Here is a 15,221-nt window from a genome sequence, read left to right as displayed (position 1 = left end):
TATACAGTTGACTTGAAGTCCCTGGTGTTGATACACCATATCAGATGTATATGGTTGTTGTGTGCATATTAGGGTATAAGTCTTTCCTATTGCTCCTTTAAAGAGAAGCCACTACACTGTACAACATAAAAACTCCCAAATCAAGATATAATGAAGTCATTCTCAGGAATTCCTCCATCATTGACACCAGAGTAATAAGCTTAATGCTTATTTTCCCTGAGCTGCATTTAAATAGTTTTAAATTGTATTGAATCTTAAACTTGGATATAACACTGCACTGGTCCCTGTCATTGATTACCACTGTACAGCAGAACAGTGGTGCACTGCTTATGGCCGTAGCTACCATTGAGGACACCGAGGTCATGTCCTCGGTATTTTTTTCTTGAAGTTTCGTTTTGTTGTGAAGTGAAAATAGCCGATGAGACAATTATCCTTGCATCAACGGACCGTCACGCGACACGTACTTGCAGATACTGCTACCATGTCAAAACAAAAGGCGGAGTGATTTCTTGAAATCCACCGGGAATTTTTTCACTGGCCCCCAGTATGTCCCAACTGGTTTCCAATTTAACTGGTTTCCTTACAGAACAGCTCCAGCTGTGTTGTGCTTCCGTCAGCAGATTCGTCACAAATTCACAAATATACACAGCATATTAGGCTACTGGAGATTTTTAAGTGCTCACTTTCAGAAAAAATATTCGCTGCAGTAGATGTAGTAATGAACTGCGACTTGAAAATAGCCAGAAATATGTTTATGTCTACATTTGTGAATTGGACATGACCCGATTTTGGAAAGTGTTCATTCATTGGACCAGCCCTTTTCTCCCTTTCCCAGCAGGCCGTGCTTTATTCCACATTTTAAGAACAAACAAAGAAAATAATATATTGCAGTTATACATTTTAAAGATACAACCATAGAAGTTGTAGAATACTGAAATAGGAGTTGATTTAAGTTGCAAAATTGGAAGTGATAAGAAAGAACTGGACCACAAGAGTGACCATGACTGAGAAATGCACAGCAAGAAAGTGTTATAAATACATCATGGATTATTTCTTGCTATTATATAGGATGTGGTTTTCTTTTTGACCTCGGTATTTGAAAAATCCTGGCTACGGCCTTGGCACTGCTCCCTGCTTTTAGGGATTCAGTAATGTACAAAATGTAGTTCCAACTGTCCAAATCTAATCCTAATATTTTATTCTTGTTTTGATTGATGAATTTGAAGAGAAAGATAGGCAAGTATTACTTAAATTATTTACTTTTAAGCTAAAAAAAAAAAAAATCCTTTCTTCTTTATTATATTTCACTGATGCACAAAGGAAAAGTACAAAATGTGCACTCATCATAGCTCCAAGATTCTCTTTGAACTTCCACATTGATTGCCTTGACCTATTAAACTTCATTCTATTATTTGAAAAAGGAACCAAAGTATGGCATGCTCAAAGGAGGTGAACTTTCAATACAAAAAAAGGCTTCTTGAAATGTTTCTTAAGTTCAAAGCTTTTTCCATCTCAAAAGGGCATTTTTAATTCTGTGTATTTTCAACCAAGAAGGTGGATACTAATAACTTTGGATTCTGAAGTACAGAATTTATATCTTTAAATCATGAACTATGTCTCTATTGCAATTGTAAAAGAAACCTCATAGAAATACATGTATTGAACTTCTGATAATAAAAAAAAGAATTTAGAGAATATAGTATGTTTTAAAAGAGGAAGTGCAACTGTGCTGTTATTATTGCTTAGAATCTTGCCGATTTCAACACAAATATTTATCATGAATCAGTGTGGTACACACACTTGATTGGATGTGATGCTTCTTTTAATGCAAACTGCGCCTCACCCTCCTTTGCTCCTCTGATAGTGAGCTGTTGTAGTGCGGCTCCCTCCCAAGTGACATCTTTATCTTTAATTGGAGAGTAATTACTTTCACTCGTCTGCAGCGTGGTGCGCTTTGACAACACCTGAGAGAGAGGATGCACCTCCCTCAGCTCCACAGTGGGTGCAGCCACATCCTCTGCCTCCATCTCTCCTCCAGGATCGAGGCCCCGCTGTGCCTGCTGGCCCTGGTGGCTAGAAGACCCATCACATCCTCTGTTCTGCTTATTTTGCAATAAAATGGGATGTTTTTCCCTCCTCCTGCAAAAATTCACCCAGGCCCTCCACTGAGGATTGTGGCATTTCCATGTATTGACGTTTGGCTGGTGGTTCGTATACATTTGTTATTCTATGCTCTGGACTTCAAAGAGAATGAAAGAGGGCCTATTATGCTAATTGGGTCCTGTTCTGTTAAACGCAATCAAGGCCTCCCGCATTAATCCCTTACTAAATACTTACTGGCTTCAGAAATGCTTTTTCAGATGCCGAGAGACACGTACAGCTCAGTTTCCTGACAGGGATGCTTGTTAGAGAGTAATTTTTGTAGAAGTACTAACTAAGTAAGCAGTAAAAAAAATGTTTTAAGTCACAAAAGTGAAAGAGCCTTGTTCCAGTGTTTATAGTGTACTTAAAATCATGCTGATCAGGTTAAGGCTTTGACTTGTGTTGCTTTTTTTGCCAGGTGTATGGTTGAAAGGAAAAGTCTACTGAGCCCATGCTGAAGATTTTGACCTTGTTCTGTGGTCTATATTGTTCACCCCACCATACACTGCATTTGTAAGATATTCACCATTTTCCCCTGACAGGAGCAAATAAAAGAGAAATCCTACACTGATTCCCAGTGATACCTATTTCCAGCACATAAATATTATTGTTACTTGCCGTGAACGTCGGAGGATTAGACTAGAGTGGAAACACAGCCGGCGCCTCCTTTGCACACCGTGGGGACCCACATTGTAGTCCAATTGTACAAATGAAACCAAGGAAGCCGATGCAATAGGTGCTTTGATTTTAAAACAGTATTTTATGCTCTTTTATCATTTTCAAGCTCCACATATGGTACATTTTTTAATATGTAAGAAATGGAATGGTGATTTGTTGAATAATTGAAGAGTTAGGAATCACTGAATATTCCTCCTAACGTGCGTGCATGCTATAAAAAGAATAGAGGGAAAGCTGAATTACAGTCACGCTGCATATTGACCTAACTATTTGCAGTAACTAAAACAATACATTCTGTGTCATCTTTTATATAAAAAGCCATTGTGTCAAGGTTTTATAGGTCTTGAGATACACAAATATAAAATATTAAGCCATACAGTTACTATCTTAATATAGTATAGTATAGTATAGTATAGTATAGTATAGTATAGTATAGTATAGTATAGTATAGTATAGTATAGTATAGTATAGTATAGTATAGTATAGTATAGTGAACATAATTCCTCCAACATTAATCATTAAGCATGTGTTGAAAAGGTGTTACATTAAACAATAGTCTTGTGTTCCTTAAACGGAAGGCTTTTACAATACCTACAGTGAATTGGGCTTTTTGTACATAAAAGCAATTGCTTTGTAAATGAAGCAAATGCCCCTGGGCCTCCTCTTTAATCTTGCAGCTCCACGCACACATACACACACGGAGCTAAGGGAAATTTACTTCATTCAACGAGTCTCCTGAAAACACTACAAATGTATCCGCGGAACCACAGTACAGTATCATGGTGACGCATCGGTCTGTTTAAAATACACCAGGCAGGACAGTTTTCTGAAAAGAGTCATCTTGCAGATTGAGTCATAATTAATAAGATACATTTTGCTGAAATTCTGCTGCTGGTGTTGGTTTTTATGAAAAACAAGCAACTCACTCAACCAGACTCCTAATTGGACCTCAAATAACAAAGAATGTAGATTATGTGTTAAGAAATACATTACGCATATGGTATCACATATAAGTATATTCATGAGTTGATATTTGTAGTATTGTTGGCACTGGCTGTGTGATGATGTCCCTGAAAACTATATAATTAGAATTGGCATGTTGCACTTCTTATTTCAACATGATTAATCAGTGGTTCTCTGTTAACTTGAAAGGAAATATTAGATCCTGACTAAACTTTGATGAAATCCAGAGTCACAAGTAAGAGATTTGGGTCAACTAATGAGAACAGAGCGTCCCACTTTGCAAGTCCAATTGGGAGAGAGACGATTTGCATGTATGCAAATGGTGTTTGAGTTAATTGCATAACTTGGCATTCAGTAATGACTAAGTTATAGCAGTTTGGTCCTTTATGTCTTGACCATGTCAGTGATTGTGACCATGAGCAGCACTGTCTCACTGATGGCAGGTTTGTAGGATTATTGAATCCCTTGTCACTGAAGAAGGTCTTCATACAGTAAGTCATAGATTGACACAGTATACAACAATAAATATTCAGGATGCTGCTGTGAACTGGAAAACTACAAAGCAACCTCACCACAGCCTACATTTATATTCAAAAGCTACTAATTTAAAATAACAACATCAATTCATTTTCACATCACTTATCCTGCCTGGTGTCATGGTGGTAAATGCTGAGCAAAGCAGCTAAATTGTCCTTTCTCCCACACTCTCTAACTTCATTTAAACTGCTACTGTTGGTGTAATCTCTGTCTGGCACAGATTGAATATGGCAATAAACAAACAATACAAAACAAATCTGTAAAAATCTTGATGATTTAAGAGAAGTGAAAATGTAAAAGGTAATGCTCATCCCCTTGCAGAGGGACTGCAGAATACAACAACAACAAAAAAATCTGCATTCAAGTAAAGGAGCAGTGGCTGAAGCATTGCCATCATCCTTGCCCTTGCTTAGTTTGTTTAATTTGCAGAGGATGCTGGGTAACACAACACTAAAACATTTCTCCATATTCCATGACATGCAGCTTATTGTTTTACTGCACAGATCATAAAGTTTGTGCACATGACCCTGTTGTGAAGTTATTATTGATAACTTAACATTTTAATCTGTTTTACCACGAACACAAAATATCAGAATGAACTTGAAACAATTAACAGGCCAATATATCTTTATTGGCTTAATGTCATGTTGAAGGTTTAAATTTAAAGTTTTAAATCTTACACTTGAAATCTTACACAAAAAATGTAGATAATTGTGAATGCTCTTCAAGAATACTAATCAGTCTCTTCCTAAGCATGAATCAGCTGCACACCTTTGAAACCTGCTCTGGCTGCACTGTAATCAAAGAAGCCCCCCCTTCACCCCCTCCTCATCCTCACTCGCTGACTGAATGGCGTTCTCTAATTAACCATGCAGAACAGGAGAAGAACACATGTTAATTTAATGTAACAAAAATGTTGATTTTCATGCACTCTCCTTTTCAAATATTTATGGGCTAGACTTGAATTTTCAAGATGCATCAAAGACTCACAGGATATGCAAATGTGTCTGCCTTACCCCCCAACAAGTTGGACTGTCTTTTGCTATTCATGTGGGCTTCATTGCACTACCATCTGAGCTATAAAGAGGAAGCCATTACAGTCACCTCTATAAAAATAGTAGCCTATATTTGTGTATTGAGAACTATCTGGCACCTGCTCAGCTGCACCCATAAGTAATCATCTCTCACTGCTCAGGTTAAAACCGTGTAATAGATATAAAGTAAAGCAAAATATAATGAGTTGTGTCTTTTTGCATCACTATTTTACTTTTGATGCTGATCAGATTATTGTTTTTGAAAGCAGCAACAATGCAGTGCAAAGCAAAAACAGCAATCCTTACGAATTAGGAGGATTTTACTGCTGACATGCAATATTTACAAAGAGAACCTGCATCAGATTACAGTTCAGTTTTAACCAAATTTAAATAATTTAAAGTAGTATAAAAAAGCATTCGGCTGTGGCCTAAATACTGGATACATTATGTCTGTCGACGTCTGAATATGTTTCCCGCAGTGTCCAAAAGGTGGCGCATGAGACACGTGAAACACACATCTCAGCCCGTTTGGTGAGAGAAGTACGCTCTGAAAGAGGCTTCATACACAGTAGATATCACATGTGAATCATCATGCATGGATCTCCATAATACTGTATTCGATTGTCAGCCAGATTATTCATGATTTTACCAACACACTGTGTTGATCTGTGTGTGACATTTCTGTTGATAAAGTAGGTGACAGGTGTCATATCTCGTTGTTTTTGCATTGCTGGATTCAGGAGGATCTCAACTTCAAAAGAACAACTGAAAAGTTTATTCTCGGGTAAGGTAAGGCTTTTTCTTTCTCTCTGTCTCCTTCAGTAAGATTTCAACTTTACACTCACACACACTCACACTCACACACATCAGACACTGCAGACTGTGCGGCCACGTGAATGAGAAGGAATAATAAAAACAGAGAGACTTAAAAGGAACATTTTAGTAAATTTAACTGAAGCGTGTAAAGGTGTGAAGCAAGATGCTCCTTGATGGAGGCGTGGTGCGTTCTACTTACCTTGGAAAGAAAGAAAGAAAGAAAGAAAGGAAGGAGAACAAAAAGAAAGAAAGAAAGAAAGGAAGAAAGAAAGAAAGAAAGATGATGAGATGAGATGGGATGAGTTGTATTGCCAGCCCCCCCCTTCTTTTTCTCTCTCCCCCTCTCCCCTCTCTTTACCCCCTTCTCTCTCTTTCTTCCTCTCCCTCCTTCTCCCCCTCTCTCTTTCTCACTCTCTCCTCTCTCTCGCTCTCTCTCTCCATGTGTCTCTCCGCTTCTCCTCCCTCCTTTAGTTCTGTGTGACTCTGCAGTTAACAATCAGATTTTCTCCTGCTGTTTCCTCTCTTTGTAAGTAACTTTCTATTCACATTATATGATACATGCCAAAAAACTGTATGACACTTGCATGCTGAATAACGCAGTGATGGTGCTTTACTGTATATTGTTGTTTCAATGTTGCTGCTGGTGTATAGATTACAACTTTCCTGTCATTTGTGTTGTTCCTTTTGGTGCTTTTCTGATGGACTGAACATAGTTGCTATTGTGTGTTTGGCAGACTGTGGGCCTCCTCCCAGCTCAGTGATAATTTCAAACATATGCTCGTTCAATACGGTTAAGTGTCTCATTGTTAGAAGCTTCTGTTTTGGCGTGTGATCACAACCTGTGGGGTTTGCCAGGTCAGCCGCTGGACCTTTGCTTTCATTTCAGATGCCACATGACATTTTTACGGATCTCTTGAAAAAAACACAATATAGGATTTATTTGAATCGGTAAAACACACTATTAACTGAACATGTTGCATATGCTGATGCAATATGATTTTTTGATTATAGCTTCTTCATTAAAACCCCGTATACAATGTTACACAAAAACTCAATAATGCAATGTGTCAGTCTGTGAAAGTTTGAGAATATTAAGGGCATAAAATACTGATAAATGTAACGCTGGAACGTAATATTTATTCTCGCATCACTGATCCTTATGACAGATATTTTAAACAATTGCACAATAATCAGGATTTTTGTTTCTGAAATCGGACTATTAATTAACAGTGCATAACTCTCAAAAGTGAACAAGTCCATTAAGATAATTCTTTAATTTTTAACATGTTCTTTAAATGCAATAATTTAATTAGCTAATAATAAATAGACGGCGTGGAAATAAATTTCAAAGGAGATCCTTTGAAATGTATATGTTGAACGTATAGGATAAATACTTATCTTGAAATTCAGAACAGCTGTAGGGAACAATGTGACATTTGCAAATATTTGAGAACTTGAAAACATCTGGATACCTGTAAATCAAAAATCATGATCTCTTATATGACTAATCTAAAATTAAAAAGGTCTAAAACAAGAGAGAAAAATGTTGTGTTGATATATTATTGGGTGCTGATTTAATTTATGAAAGAAAGAACAAATCTTGTATGACACAAGTCTAAACTGGTCCCTGAACTCTATGGCGTCTCGGTGTTTCTCTCACCTGCTCTCATTATCCCGTATCAGCTCAATGCCGTTTGCGTTTTTGCATCACTTTCACTGAAGTTGAAGAGGTCAGTGCGTTATTTTTCTTCTCACTAAAATAAATGTAAAAAGCGTCACGAAAGAAACAAGCCGAACATCTGTGGAGGAGAAAAAGGTCATCCTTAACTTTGCAGTCGATGTGTAGCATGTAAGTGATGTTCATTTAAGTAAACTTATTAAAGTGACTAAACTGCGGGCAGTAACAACCATCCTCCCTGTCTCCACTTTTATTTCACCACAAATCTCTCTCTCTCTCTCTCTCTCTCTCTCTCTCTCTCTCTCTCTCTCTCTCTCTCTCTCTCTCTCCTTCTCCTTCTCCTTCTCCTTCTCCTTCTCGCTCTCTCGCTCTCTCTCTCTCTCTCTCTCTCTCTCCCCCCCCCCCCCCCCCCCCCCCCTCTTGCTCTCTCGCATCTCTTGTCTGGGAGGAGGAGGGGGAGTCCTGCCTCTTTGCCTTCCTCAGATCAATGCCCTGGCCACTCACTTTCTGATGTTGCACGACGGGAAATGCTTTGAATACTTGCGACATGGCTGCGCGCATTGATTGCCAAGATTGACAGCAGCTCTACCCATCGTCTTCTCTTGTCTGATAGGGAGGGAGAGAGAGAGAGAGAGAGAGAGAGAGAGAAAGCGAGAGAGAGAGTGAGTGAGATAAAGAACAGATAGGCGAACAACAAAAGGTACTTGTAGTTTTGGACAGCTGAACTTCACAGAGAGTGTGCGGGATCTCCTCATATGGCCCCGTGTGAACAGACTTAAGTTTTCGCTCAACAGATAGCCCAAGCAGTGATCATTTTCTACAAAGTATAGCCGAGTCTAGTTGTCTTTACGCACGGAAAAGGACGCACAATTATCTTCTCCAAGGCTGAGATCATCAAGGTAAACAACACGTCTGCTGTACTTTTCAACATGCTTTATGTTGTCCTGATATTTTCATCTAGTGTTTTATTGCTGATTTCTAAACGTCGAGCGTGCTGTCAGCGCAGTGTTCCGTCACAGAGCGCTCACATCGCCTCAAAACATTTCCAAAAAGTCATTTATGTGTAAAGCTTATACGAGTTGGCACATTTTGTGACGGGTAGAAAGACTGCTGAACTTTAATGATTGGGATTATTTGGTGCGTCGCTTTCACCAAAACAAGCGAAGTGCACGCGAGCCGCGAGTAGCGCGTTACGTAGTACTGGCTCTGAGGCGCTCGAGCTCGCCACAGAATCGCCAAATATACGTTTAAGTCATCATCTAACTTCATCATAAGTTTACTATGTAACAACTTGGACCACTGTCTGAAGGTATGGAATCATTCTTTTTTATATATCTTTGTCTGTTTCAGCAGCGTGAAGCCGTGCAGGCGGACACGGGCTGTACACGTTAAACTGCAGCGTTAACACCGATAACACTTTGAGCGAGCTTCCTAAATAAGTGGTGATTCTTGCTCTACTAACTCCGACGATTAAATATCTAAACGTTGTCGGCTCTTTGGAGTGTGTGTTTACATGTCCCGTAACTTTCTTCTGCTGGTGGCAATTTCACTTCTGTCCACACAGCGGTACCATTCATTGACAATGACGTGCGCCCTGGTAGGTTTCCTGTCTCTGCATGTGAGGTGGACAAGTTTATTTGTAGCTTTCGCTCATGTCTCATTATAACTAAATATTCCAGTGCTCTTTGCCCCCAAACTGCTCTCTCGTTCGTAGATTTTTCTGAGTTTTTTTTTTTGTAATTTAAATGACAGAAACCTACAGTGTATGCCTGTCCCCAAGTTTAGCCTGGGAATTTGCTCTTCTTTAACTTTCTCGGGAGGTCAGGGGAATTGACCTCCAAAGAATGCATAAGCCATAAATTAAATTCAACAATCGCAAGTCTTGTCCATTTAGAGAAGATGTACTCGCACTTTTCCATTTAAGCCGAGAGCTCCGAAGCTCGGCGCCCTCGCACTGAACAGATACAAGTTGTTGTGAAGAGTGCAAATGTGATCAATAAGGATTAATTGTTTTCTTGCCTTTTATCCCGGTTGTTTATGCTGAAAGACAATTTCGAAAATTTATCACCAGGCCTTATGTTAGAATAAACACGTTTGAATATGTTTTAGAAAACAATATAGACTTAACACATTTTTAAGTGCTGGGAAATTACAGGGAAAAAATCTGATACATTGTCCAAGAAAAAAATATGTGTCACAAACTCGATAATTAATTTCCAGGTTTATCATAAATGGAGGCGTGTTAAGTGAAATGTCAGTGAATAAGCATGAAATTGACACCACGGAGATGGCCCCTCATTTAAAAGCGTTTTCCAAAATTAGACACAGTGTACAAACAAGCCTTTAAAAAAACTGCTACAGGAGTTGTGATAACATTTCAGCAAGCAAAGAATCAGCTAAGATAAAACTGGGAGTTTTATTTTTTTTTTTTAATTTAATTGAACAGTTCTTCTATTTATTAAACCCTGATCACGTGTGTTTTGTGACCACAGAAATAACACACCTGTGGCTAATTAATGAACACACAATTATCTCTTTCCTTGCCAAAAAAAACCCCCTCCACACACACACACACACACACACAAAAACACTTCCTCGAGTTAAAGAAATATAAAAACAATATTTGCGCTCGGAGTAAAGTTTGGATCGTTTGGTATTTTTTTTCTTCTTTCTTTTGAACAAGTTGCTCTTAATGCAGCTGAGTGAACGCAGGTTTTCCTCATAAGGTAAGGCGGGTTCTGGACACCAAATGCAAGTCTAAATGGCACATTTATAATTAGACTGCCCATTCAGCACATTGTCCTGATTGCTATACAGGGACACTCGGCTCTGTCTCTATAAGAGTTTGTCTCTGACGGCTTGTGCAGCTCAGCGTGTCGCTCACCAAAAGAGCGAGAGAGGAAAGAGTGAAAAGCGCCCTTTGATGCCACAGAACCGCACTTAGCTCTTATTTAACATCTCACAAAAAAAATTTTGCACAGGGGAAACTACCAGCATCTACAATTAATCATCTTACTCCTTTGTACACATCCTTCTCAAACGTTACATGCATGTGCATGAATGTGCATTTTAAGCAGCAGAGACATTTTAAATGTTAATATATTTTGAAGAGACTATTTCAAATAATCTGCTGCTGTTTTATAAGTGCTGTCCGAGACATTTGTGTTTTTCTTTCCTAAATTGGCAGTCGAATGAACCACTAAAGACAGTCCATTTTCGGGGTGCGCGATAGTTAAGTAGAAATGCAGGGCAATGATATCATATTTGTCATATTTCATACTGACTGGCCGTGCGCATTTTCTGTATTTTCAAGGAGTAATCTGCGAGTGGATATCGGGGTGACTTGAGGTTTTTGCAAGACTGAGAAAGACAGCATTTCCCACCTGGACTCAGCATAAGATAGACTCGCTGAAGCTGATGTGCCAGTAAGTTCAAAAGATTTTAGGACTTTTCATTTTGGCATGAAAGGGAGAAGCCACCTAGTTCACTTATGTCTAAACATATCCTGCACTCTGTCCAAGTCCAGTGTCTCCCGTGGTGCAAGAGCAACTTTTGCTGCTGGGAATCCTTTTTTCTTTTCATCATGATGCATTGCAATTATCGCTTCTTTTTTATATATTATTTGTGTTATTGATTGGAAGAGAAATGTCTTGAATGATCCCATTATAATATTTGTTTAGTCTTAAGTGCCACAAATTGAATTTACTTAAAGATTTACTGTTAACTGTCCTCATCATCTACAGGTAGGATTTGTTTAAACTATATTGTACCAGCAATTAGTGAGATCAAAGAAAAAGCAGGAGAGAAAGAGAGAGAGAGAGAAGGAGAGAGGGAGGGAAAGAGAGAAGGGGGGGTGGTAAGAGAAATGATCTTTCCCATCTTACCCCATGCTTATGGTTAATGCAGTAGGCGAATCTGGTAATTCAAACATAATGGCACAAGTTGTTTTATGTTTAGGAATTTTATTACAAGTGTGAATCCACTCAAAAGAAAAAAAAAGTACCTGCATCAGTTCCCAGCTTGCAGATCTATATTATTCATTGTAATGTGTTATTTAATTTCCCTGCTAAAACTCAGCTGTTATGTGTCTGTAAGCCACACAGTGATGCAAATGAAAGTACTGGTTTCTGTAGGTTTCATTTTATGGCCTTGCTCTTCTGCTGGAACAGTTCTACTCGGAGTGTATTCCCCTGCCAAACTGAATTTCTTTAATGATATTACAGCCAATTCTGACTCATGATAAGCCGATCTCACAGTTGTAGGAGGGAAACATTTCTAATATCGACATCATTTTGCGACAGTGTTAAAAATAATAGTTATGTGTTGTCGTTTGCAGATAGAGCAGTGTTTCAAATGGTATTAATAATATGTGTAATATGTAGATTGTAAAGTGGCTGCAGCAATCACTCCAGACTTTTAATATTTTTCTCATAGATGTAAAAACGTAATTGTGGTTTATCATTATTATTGTGTTTGTTTGTGTGAGTCTGTGTACAGCTCTGCATGTATGATACTTTCCTTACACCAGATATTTTGCAGAGAATGTCTTCACTCTTGACACATGGATAAACACTGCTGTTGTTTTTTATTTGAAATGTCAAAATCCAAAAAGCCACTCTGTCTCGCCTGTCCAGATGTCATTTAGACCACATAACTGAGACCTTACACACCGCTTTATCTTTCGGTATACACAGTGGTTTGCAGAGAGACAGCTATTTTGTTCCAAGTGACAAGACGCTGCTGGGATGCGGGCAGGGAGAGCAGAGCAATAGAAGCGCAGGGGGGGGTCTGTGGCTGAGGGGTGCACAGGTACTAGTCTCCCTCTCTTCGTGCTAGTGGAGGGAGCGGCTGAGACCTGATGATAAACAAGATGAGAGGACGTAAACAACAGCAGGCCTGGTAAAGGTAGAGGAGTAGGAGTAGGGGGGGGGGGCAGCAGAAGGGCGGAGGACTGCAGGAGATAATAACTGTGGCAGCACATGTTGTGACATCTGTCTTTCTAAGTGTTATCTAATTTGCTGTAGAATATTTCAACAATGATCAAAACTGATAGGGATATGCCACAGCAGTTCTTAGGGGTAATTTCTCCCCTCCAACAGGACGTTTCTGACAAGTTAGTAACATGTCACTTCTGCCATAATGCTTAGTTTTCTTTTTGCAGGACATTTTGATTAGGTGCTGCGCAGTTTTCTGTATAATGAATGCATGCAGCGACAGAGAACGCTTGGTGTAAATCGCCTTCCTCTGTGCACCGCAGACGCACTTGGTGGGATAGGTTTTTTTTGTGAGTTGACACCAGCATATAAAAAAGTCATTATGCTGCAGATCTCTTTAAATGACGTGCTCATATCGGAGGAAATTGTGGTTTTTTTCACTGCAAACCATTGTCACTTCCTAAAAACGAGAAATACAGATTTGTATCAATGGTCTAACTGAGTCATCACAAGCAGTGGGCTATCACCTCCACGAAGTCACCGTCTTAAATAAAAAGCTGTGAGAACATGGAGCCAGACAGATTAATGGGAGTGTAATACACCAGCTGTTTGAAAAAAGAATTTCAAGCTTTAACATTTTGAATTTCATCCAGCTTTGGATGTTAAATTGCCCAAAAGCTGATTGAGAGATTTTTTTTTTTTTTTTTTTAACATTATGTTTTTCATTGAAGTCAGGTTTTTCTGTCACAGATTAAAGTTAAGATCATGATTTTTATTTATTTAATCAGAAACAAATAACACCTTTGTGTGCCAACACTAACTGAACATCGAGAAGGGTTGGGGTAGTTTTATTCTACTGTGTTAGATCTCTGTGTCCCCCTGGCTGCTGTAAGTGAACAGTATTGCTGACATTAAAAGGATTACAGATGAAAAAAAATCTAAATATGTGTATCTTCACAGGAACTGTATAATTGCACGAGTAACCTAAGTGGCCCATTTTGATCTGTATCATTCACTCTCCCACTGAATATGTTTTTCTCAAAATAATTGGACATTTTCTTTTAGTCCATTGCATAGTTGTGCATAATTAACTTTGACTTCAAAATGCAACAGTCTAGGCTATGGTAAGTAGCCTCTGTTGATTTTTAAAAATCACACATTAATATGTAGAATTAATTGGAAGGGCCTTGGTGGCCGTGTGTTCCTGACACAGGTCTGGGACGGTAATCAGGTGGAGGAATTAGTCAGGCTCATTGTTTTTTATGAATCACATGAAGATTTGTACAGTGGCTGTGTGAAGATGGTTGCCTTTATTTCCATATCAAAGAGACACACAGTGCAGCCGGGCAGTAATTAAAATGTGGTGGATTTTTGAGACGCTGCACATGTACACACATACACACACACACACACACACACACACACACACACACACACACACACACACACACACACACACACACACACACACACACACACACACACACACACATACACACACACAGGCAGCGGCACTCGCACACGCATTTCCTCCCTCACACAGCCATGGGGACACAGGCATGAGTGAACGTACACACACGAGCATGTGCATACACACACACACACACACACACACACACACACACACACACACACACACACACACACACACACACACACACACACACACATACACACACACAGGCAGCGGCACTCGCACACGCATTTCCTCCCTCACACAGCCATGGGGACACAGGCATGAGTGAACGTACACACACGAGCATGTGCATACACACACACACACACACACACACACACACACACACACACACACACACACACACACACACACACACACACACACACACACACACACACACATACACACACACAGGCAGCGGCACTCGCACACGCATTTCCTCCCTCACACAGCCATGGGGACACAGGCATGAGTGAACGTACACACACGAGCATGTGCATACACACACACACACACACACACACACACACACACACACACACACACACACACACACACACACACACACACACACACACACACACACACACACACACACACACACACACACACAGCATATAGACCAAGGCTAAGAACTGTCAGGTTGTGTGAAAAGAGGTGCAGGTGGTTGAAAACTGAATTTTAAACAAACACTCATGTCGGCCTGTGTTCCTTTTGCAGACATTTGGGCATGAAATCCAAAGCCAATTCAAGAAAACAAGTTAGTTTTCTCCTTCTCTGTGGCAACCATTTTGTTAGCCACAGCTTGATAGAGCTGTGAATTTGTGTAATTATTATTTTTCCCCTGATTCAGTAACTGCTTTCACTGACTGCAGTCACACTAACCTCTATTTTTACTCACAGACAAATAATGCTTTATATCAATCCATCATCTTTCTGTATGTATGTGTGTATATTTATGTATATATATATATACACAC

General features: G+C 39.3%; 1 protein-coding gene across 1 annotated transcript in view; it reads left to right on the top strand.

The window, feature by feature from the left end:
* The first annotated feature begins 8,464 nt into the window (after positions 1-8,464).
* sox6 (SRY-box transcription factor 6) overlaps positions 8,465-15,221 on the top strand; it is a 141,440-nt gene continuing 134,683 nt past the window's right edge. Inside the window, 1 exon segment of the mRNA XM_062423193.1 lies at positions 8,465-8,747. The gene's annotated coding sequence lies outside the window, so the exon portion shown is untranslated.

Source organism: Scomber scombrus, chromosome 1, assembly GCF_963691925.1.
Source record: "Scomber scombrus chromosome 1, fScoSco1.1, whole genome shotgun sequence".
In the NCBI taxonomy this organism is placed as follows: domain Eukaryota; kingdom Metazoa; phylum Chordata; class Actinopteri; order Scombriformes; family Scombridae; genus Scomber; species Scomber scombrus.
This window is presented reverse-complemented; position numbering and strand designations above follow the sequence as displayed.